The sequence below is a fragment of the Ammospiza nelsoni genome, chromosome 6 (assembly GCF_027579445.1).
Source record: "Ammospiza nelsoni isolate bAmmNel1 chromosome 6, bAmmNel1.pri, whole genome shotgun sequence".
In the NCBI taxonomy this organism is placed as follows: Eukaryota; Metazoa; Chordata; class Aves; order Passeriformes; family Passerellidae; genus Ammospiza; species Ammospiza nelsoni.
In genome coordinates this window covers 37356342-37365824 of record NC_080638.1, presented here as the reverse complement: position 1 = coordinate 37365824, position 9483 = coordinate 37356342, and positions in this window count along the sequence as shown.

The window sequence follows — 9483 nt, the reverse complement described above, 5'->3', positions numbered from 1 at the left end:
GATGCAGTCAAAGTGAAAGAAAGCACCTAACAGAAATCTGTTAATTTTGACAAGCTGTAATTTATTTCTACTTCATGATATGTGCTGACACGTTTCAAACCTTACTCTAGTCTTTACCATACATTGCAATTATTATAATTCACAGCGACATTTGACACAGAGGTTGGGACCTAGTTTACCGTATATAAAAGAGTTTACATTTCAGGGAATTCACTTGCTAACTCCAGCATGTATTTCTCATTGTAAATCCAATTGTTTCCACTCACAGTGAACATGCACAGTAAATTTTGTGACTTGCATGGCTTAAGAAAAGAAATAGCACATTGCTTTAGCTGAAATATAAAGTGTTTATGACAAAATATTTACAGATATTTAAAAACTAAGATTGCATTTCAGTGTGACTGTACAATTAAGTAAGTTTTATAATATTAGACACTGGTGACATATAAGCCTGGTGGATTTTTGGAGTATTTTTATAACTAATCAACATTGGTATTAATAAGTGTTGTTAGCGGTACCATCAACAGCATAATGGAAGTTAACTCAGTTTAGTCCCTCAACTTTTGCTCCTCTGTTACTTAGTATAGTTTATAGGAAAGTTGTTGATGAGTATTCAGTTCTCGGACAGAAGAAAAATTCCCAAGAGACTGAGTTTATGGTGAATGTCTCTAGATCAATAACCCTAGTTTTGAAGTCTGGGTTTATTATGAGCCTCATCATTTCTAATGCTCAATAACTGTAACTCGCAAATACAAATATCTCTGTTTAAAATGATATCGATCTAGAAAGGATCAGAAAGATTGTAATGGTCATCTAAAACATCAGCTTTTCAAAAAATTTAAAATACTTCAGAAGATCCTATAATTTTAATAGTAGCACCTGTGAGTTATGATCATTGGGTATACTTTTAATTAACTACACATCTTTATTTGTCTTGACTGTACCTTTGCCTTCTCAGGCCAACAGCTTGTCACCAAGCAACTATCAATGTTCTTCCTGCCATATAAGTACCTTTTAAGAGAAACATGATCTGCATTTTCACAAAAGTTCCAAATTCCAGTTTAATTCACTGATATCAGAATCGGCATTTTCTTCCTGCTTCTCAAGAAATTGCACTAACAGTGTAGAGACATTTAGAGAACCATAAACAGACAAAACAACAACACTAATAATAGTAATGATAATAATAATAATTTCACAGGGAATAACAGAAAGACCTATGTAAGATATCCACTTATCTTCTCTTAACAGAGCACATTTTCAGCTGCTTCTAAGCCATCAACTGGCTTTACTGAGAAAATGGTAGAGCCATCCACAGCATCACACCAAGGAAATCATACATGGAGGACTAGATTAAGCTGAGATATTGCATTTTTTTTTTTTTAGGAAGGCTTTGGTCTTTCTGTGGATTCTTATCATGGCAGAGCACAGAATAGTAAGCTGAAACCATTACTGTGTGTCTATTTACATCGATATATGATGGATGTCAAGGAATGATGTTAGAGGAGAGAGAAGTACGAATGTTTTCTATCAACCACAAGGACTGAATCTAGAAAAGTTTAGGGTCACCAGAGGAAGGGAAGTGCAGAATAGTTTACAATATTTTAGATATAATTTACTGATATGCTTTTTTGAGTAAAAACTCTAAAGGGAAGATTTGTGAAGCTACTATTTTTTGAGTCTTACATATGCTTGTTAGCCAGAACCCCTTCTGTCTTCCATTCCTTTTGCAGCCATTTGTTTTTTGTCAATAGAAGTAAACAGAAACCATAAATGTCTCTGCAAACATTTAATTATATACAGGAAGAGGGTGTTGATTTGTTTTCATGATAAAAGACACTAGTTTTTTACAGAAATATAATGGAATAAAACTGTGGCAAAATCATGTTGCCTTAGTGGACATCTCTACTGTGCATTTCTCTGTGAATTTTATTTGAAATAGTGAAACTGTCTTACAATGAAGGCATTTGAATGCTTTTTTCCCCACATCTTTTTCTAAGAGGTGCTAGAACTATTAAGATTTAAAGGTTGCATATCAAAGTTGTTAATGGTTTACATCATTATTTTTAGACATATAGACAACAATAAGAAGAAAGAAATACTGTAAAAAAGACGTCTGAATCTGAAAATTCAGACTAATATATGTGTTTTTGAAAAAAATTGGGTATTCCAGAGAGGATTCTCCATTTCATTATTTGCAGTACTGCACTAGAACTTCAAGTTTCCAAACAGATGAAAAGCAGTGACTTGGGTCACTATATGAGAACAGTAATATCTAAAAGCATTTTTTTGGTCTTTACAGAATAATAAACATTAAAACGTGGAAACTATTAACCCTGCAATTTAGAACTGAACCAAATTTTTAGTGCAAGTTACGTTATAACCTCTCCATTATGTCATTCTGAGTATCCCTTGTGCCAAGTACCCATTTAACCATGTGATTAGGCCAAGGTTTCTGCAGCCTTTACCAAAGATACTTCTGAAACAGTTCCCCTATGGCAAATGAACAAATGCAGTACATTCCAGGATTAATACATTTCACATGTCCTTCCCTTCTGAATCATTTCACTTGAACACACATATACTTACTGAAATCCAGATTGCTTAGAAAGTAAGTCCCTGAAGTATTGTTCATCTCAGCTACAAGGATCTGGATGAAACATTTAGAGCTGATCCTGGTTTAATTACCATGATCTAAAATAATTTCAACAGACACTTATAATAAATCCCTGCATATAACAAAGCTAGTTATAGCAGTTACTTGTCTGGAATTCACGATCTGATCCCACTGCCTACTGAGCGCATGTCAGAATAAAAAATAGTGATGAATTATATGTTCACTAGAGCAATAGTGTGTCAAAGTTTGGAGTGATGTGGCACATGACACTTCTTTTCCTCACTGGCTGGCCCTTCCAGGTGTGGTTGTGAAACATACTTACTGTTATAAGGTAAAAGTTCCACCTTTTTTGATCCGGAAAAGCATTTTTACTGAAAATTCAATTTTATTATTACCAAAAACTTCTTTTAGTCATAATTTCTTAGCACTTAGGGAATTAAGCAAAGAATTCAGCATTTGTCCATGGGACACGGGATCAAATCTACTATACATAAACACCTTGTAAATCTGCCAGAAGGCATACATCTGAACAGCAAAACCTTTTTTTTTTCTTTGCTAGACATGCTAGGAAATGTTATGCTTTTAATAAGGACCTGGCTTGTTTTCAGGCTCATCTTTTTGTTAAGGGACAAGTGAAAGCAAAAGCCTTGGAAGTAGTTAGAAAAACAGTGTAATCACCAAGATACCATTATCCTGTCTCTTGTAGCTTTTATATATGTGCTTCTCAAAGCTATGGACAGCAAATTACTCAAGTGATACCTGAGCTGCATAAAGAAGATTGATTCTGGGCTGTTAATGATCTTTTCACTCTGTTAAGGTGTTTCTTTGTAAAAAGCTCACATGTAGCTCAGATGCTGGGTGTCTGTATTATTCCCAGGTACCCAACAAAATACAGAGATAGAAAGTGTCCTTCATTTCAGATACAGTACTGCTGAAAGAAATCTTATTTCTGTATGAATTTTTTTTTTTTTTAAGAAGGAGTTGGAAAACCAACTTCAGCCTTCAGCCAAGGGTGAGGGAAGAAGTCACACAGTGCAGGTAGCAGATTTCTCAGCTGTGGGCTTAAGGCTCCTCCAGGCATTTCAATTTATAAAATAGTGTCATCATACATCCCAGTAAATACAGAGTTCATTCCAGTAGAACACCTTGATGAATAAATCAATTTTAAATTTTAAACTTCTTCTGTTAAAAAAGATACTAATCTCTTCTTTCTCTCCTGGGAAGGTTTATCACAGAAAACCTCTGCTAAAAGAAAAAAAAAAAAAAAAGAGGTGGATTATCACTAACTAACATGGTTGTAGGAAACTGTCACATTGACCCAAATTCTTTCTCAAGAAAACAAGATAAACATTGAAGATATTCGTACTGTTTCAATAGCACATTAAGTAATAAAAATATTTATTTAGGAAATATTATTAGACATCTCCTTGAAAAAAAAAGAAATTTTAAAAGAGTTCATCTATGGCAACCTCAAGAAATAATTTTTTTTTTTTCTTTTTAATTAATAGGCTAAATAACTTAGCAAAACCCATTGAGAATAACAGTCTTATAGGTAGACAGCATAAAACCAAAATTGTGCTTTATTCTACTGATTTTTTTTCCTGGAATCCAACCCCAAAGGACAACCTAGAATACTGAAAGGAAAGGGAAAAAAACTATTCACTCCATGAAAAGACACATAGCTTAACTTAGTTCAGTTTATTTTAGTTCAGAAGAAATAAATATTTGCATGCATGAAGGTAATGGAAGCATTTTATTTTGCTTTTCCTCTGATTTCAATAAATCTAACTGCATGCTTGCATGCTTCCTTGCATGCTTGGAAACATCTCACACAGTAGATCTCCATGACGAAAAAGTAACTTCAGACATTTATAGAACAAAGTGATTACAGAACCTTTACACAGTATTTGTGGGGAATCACTTGAACAGATCATGGTGATCCCTTTTTCTAGTGGGTGGCAGAAGATGCAAATCTGTGGGGAAGCCAATAGCACAGAAATCTGCCTGACATAAAGTAAAAGAGCAGTTCTGGTTGGGAAGTCTAGAACAAGCAAATGCCTGCTCCACATTGATCTTAAACTTGGGATGATATCTGCCTTAAAAAAGAAAACATTTTAATATTTCCTCTTTTGCTGTGGACTACCCACATCACTGCTTGGAATAATTTGCAAAACATCCTTCAGGCAGCATTTAACCTATCTAAATGCAGAAAGATGAATTTGGAATGCTATCAAAGCACATAAAGAATAAAAGAACCATTTTGTTTCAGCAGCAGCACAAGAGACCTGTTTTTCATTATGCATGTGAAGTGTTTAATTTAAACTGGTAATGGTTGACCAGGTCTGGCCTGGAGCTATGGAGAACTAGGGGAAACATCCACAAACAAAATCTACCACCCTTCATTTTTTACTTCTCCAAAGTCAAAGAGAGAGAGAGAGAGAGAGAAACATTTCTAGAAAATATAAAGATTGCTTATGTGATCTGTGTTTCTCCCTGATTGTGCAGAGACAAAATTTAAAAAGTGGATTGCTCATACAAAGAAGCCTAGCAACCTTAGGGTTACCTGTACCAAAATTGTAAGGAGTACCTTCCAATGGAGCCTGGAGTCAGAGGTTATGAGGGGAGCACACACAAAGCATTCATGCAAAAGGTATCTTGGATGTCTGTGGTTTGCAGATGTTCAGGTGCATGTGGTGAGCTTTGCACAGAGCAATCCCAGCCTCAGCATGAGGCCCAACTGCCTCTCTCAGATGAAGGGAGATTGCCACTATTCAAAAGAGGGTTTGCATATTTTATCAATAAATGACACTATTAAAGTGCATTTATAATTCACAATAGATGAGTTTATTTTAATAAACAAATAAATATTACTTCAATAAGAAAATAACTAATATAGAATCCATGCCCTGTGTATGCTTCCAAAATTAAACTAGCATATATACAGTTCAAACAGAAGGCAAAAGTTCAAGATCTTCTTTGCCTAAAGCATTTATATTTTCCAGTGAGATTAACGATTGTCCAACTCTGTTAGTGGCATAGAAATTTCAAATATTTCCTATCCCAGTGTGAGAAAGAAGAAATTTAATTTTCAAGAGACAAAATAATTTTACTGCTTATTCATAGTTTCTCTGGTAAAGTAATAAATTATACTGTTATAGGTAACTAATCTAAAAGACAGCAAACATAGAAGAATAAACATATATGATTTCTACCTTAGCACTAGAGTCTAGAAAAGCATTACAATTTTAGCCATAAATTATTCAGAATGTAATACTCTCAGAGTACCTTAATAATGGGCAATAAAAGCGAGTATTATTACCCCAAATTAAATGGTATTCAGTATTATAGTCTTATCAAATACCCTTCCCAGGGCTGAAAATTATATTCCATAACAATCTTTTAGGAATTCAGCAGAACTTCCTCAATGACAACTGGTGACCTTTGTTTCCCTTTGAGGCCTGTCATGGTTTGTTTAACTACAGATTTAAAAAAGGTAAATAGACAATTATTTCTCTTCCTTTTTGCAGTTTGATCTGATGGAAACTCAGCTTACGAAGCAATTGATATTAGACTTTCTTGTTAATATGCAGGCAAAATACTGCTTCTCATATCAAAATGGACCTTGGGAAGTCCTATTTCTTGGAAGCTGCAACTAATTCTTTTTTCTTTCTGTTCCAAGTACTTTGGAATTAGTAAACCAAATGAAATGGTGTTTTAGTCAGACTGTCCCAAATCCAGAGGCAACAAAGGACTAATTCACATCTTTACATTTTAATGACTTTTTCTGATTTTAAGCTACCCGAGTGACCGTACTGGAAAGAAATTACTGTGATATATGGGACCAGAACTAAAAGGCAAGAAGAGATGAAAATGGACCTAATGTAATTTACCAGTGTCTTAAAGATGAGATCTCCGTCAGAATAACATCACTTTAACAACAACAGGACCACTAGTTTATGTAAGCGTAATTTTAAAATACTGTAACTATTCTTTTTTAAAGTATAAAAAAAAAGACCTGAAAATTATATTTCTGCCTTCAGTGGTACACATTGTACATATCGTGAAATGGATGTTCATGTGGAATGGGTCAGGAAAGCTGGCAAAGGTTTTTCTTACACTTAATTCTTAATACTTGCTTAGATTAATTTAAAATTAATTAATTAACAATCTGAAATTTTAGGAGTTGAAAATCCATGTTAAATTTGAAGACTTCTATTTCTAAATAAAACAATGAATTAAATAATGCATGTTGAAGTTACAATTTTTTTTTTACTGAAAAAAGTCAAGTAAGAGAGTGGTAGAATGATACATGTATTGGCTGAACAGTTAGCATGATAAAACTTAAATGCATTGTCCTTGTACTTCCAGTAGATGGCAGGTATAGTACTTCAAACTTTTAAAAAGTCATAAAACTCAAACTTTTTAAAACAATAATATACTATTATCTGGGAAATTTTACTTATAATACGACCCTTTTCATATGCATGTATTTTTACATTTAATATCATTATGGAAGATATGCCAAGATGAAAATAAATGTTTAATACAAACACATTAAGTACTGAAAACAAATTATAAATTAATACAAAATAGAAAGAATGCACTGGACAACATGCATAGAGAACTGGAATGTTCAGAATAATATTCACAATAAAATAAAAGCCACAAATGGCAATCTTAAACAGGAACTTCAAAGCCTTTGTTTTTATTTTTATTTTTCATAAATTTGCCCCTTTCTAAAGCAATGGTTGTATCTTTTTCCATAATGGAACTTTCAATTTTCTGTTACGCGTCACTGCAACACTAAGAACCATATTATGACAGTCAAGCATTTATAAATTCAGAGATTCAAGCAGTAAGGTTCTTGGTTAAACCAAGATAAACATACACAAGAAATGATGACTCTTTTTTTACTTCAAGATCGAGTTATAAAACTGTGCTTGAAGCAGAGGAGTTCCTCCTCTCTCAGAACACAGAACAGCAAATATTAAGTTACAGATTAGGGACAAAACCTTTAATTTTCTTTCCATTGTTCAGTATATGACTCCATGCCTTGTTCATTGCACATTGCTACAACTTCAAACTACTCTGAAGTCTATCCTGCAAGTGTTTATCTGTGCGCTATTCAACTTAAGAAAGTCCTAAATGCCACTTTTTCTTGACTAAGTTTTAGTTGGTTGGCTTTCTGATATCATCTCTGCTTTAGAAAGGCGGAAACAGACATACTTTGAAATTAAGGTCAAAAGTATTTGGAAATCTTCCTTGGATTGTCGGATGGTTTTTTGTAGTGGTGGCACATGTTACACATTATAATAGCACAAATATGTCAAAAAGATATTTTATTAATTTTTTTCAGTCATGCTTGCAACTTGAATGCAAGCCAAGATAATTGTACACCTAGTGAGAATTTATGAGATTGATGGTTTAAAGGAAAAGACTAATATAATACACAAGCTGCCATAAAAATCACCTAAACAGAAATTTTCAGGCAGATCTCCCCATTATCATAATGAAACCATGTCTTGTGTTCTTTCTATTCCATGCCTCATTCTACCTTCTGCACAAAAGAGAACAGCACCTACTTTTTAGTAATTTTCTGTAGTTGTCCACTGTTTGGTCACACAGCACTGAAAGAAGGAGCAGAGTAATAACAGCAGCATGTTTACTGCCCTTGGTTTCTCATCTCAGACTCACCATGTGAATATTAATTATGCTATTTCCTGTTTTGGACCTCATGTCCTCCAGCCACCTCTCATGAAATTTCAGACAGTTTATCTTTGTACTTAGTAAATTCTTCTGTCCTCTAACCAATATTGGCATTCATTGTTTTTCCTCTTCGTTTGCTTTCTATTCAACCTTCTCCCTGGCTTCTTATGCCCAGCTGTCTGCTAGACTATTTCACTTCTTCCCCCACATTCTGTGCCAGGCCAAATCATCTTCTGTAGTTCTTATCCCTCCTCCTACCTTCCCTGAAAACAATGTACTGCTATCTTGTTTCAATATTCCTATGTAATCAATTTTGACCTTGATTTTGACTTTCATTTTGTTTCAGCAATTCATTGCCTGTCTTTAATGTTCCACAGTTTGGACACCTGTGTCCTTTCTCCTGCCTATACTGTTTCTTCTGGATTCAGGAGCTCTGAGTCCCTTCACTTCAGTTTTAAGATGCCAGACTTGCATGAGATGCCGTCCTTACTTTTGTTGAAAACCACAAAACACCATATAATGAAATAAACCAGTAACAGAGGATCATGAACACATCAACTCTTAGCCCAGAGCCTAATATTGACTTTCTAAATGAAGAAGCTCATGCAAGGAAACCTGGCTTTTGTCGTGTACTCTAAAGTTTGCCTGCTCAGTTCCAGGGTGAAGATGGCAAAAGCCCCATCTTGTCAGTAATAAGAGGTGTGAGAGACATAAGCAATGAGGGCATCAACAATTATGAAACATCTAGTGAGCATGCACAAAGTGACATTCCCTAAAATCCTGTTACTTTAACAATTTTCCTATTTAAAAGAAATTGGAAGAATTTTTTTAGTAATAAAATGCTGTCAAATCTCCTGTTTATAAATATGTTAGTAGCAAAGTTTTTCAAGGAAAAGATCAGGAAAGTTTTTTTCCTTGGCTTCATTCCTGGAAACCATGCAATTAGTTTTGGTTGAATTACAAAATAAATTCTCATGCAGGTGCCAAACATGAAAGACTTCAGTGAAACAAATGAATTAAATAGAGTTGTATGACACAAATAACAGAGAAGTAACCTTAGTAAAAAGTAGAAAACCTTGATGATAACCAGGTCTGCATTTAATATGTGTTCACAGAAAGCACAGGGTAGCCACAGCTTACAAAAACCCCCATTGCTCATA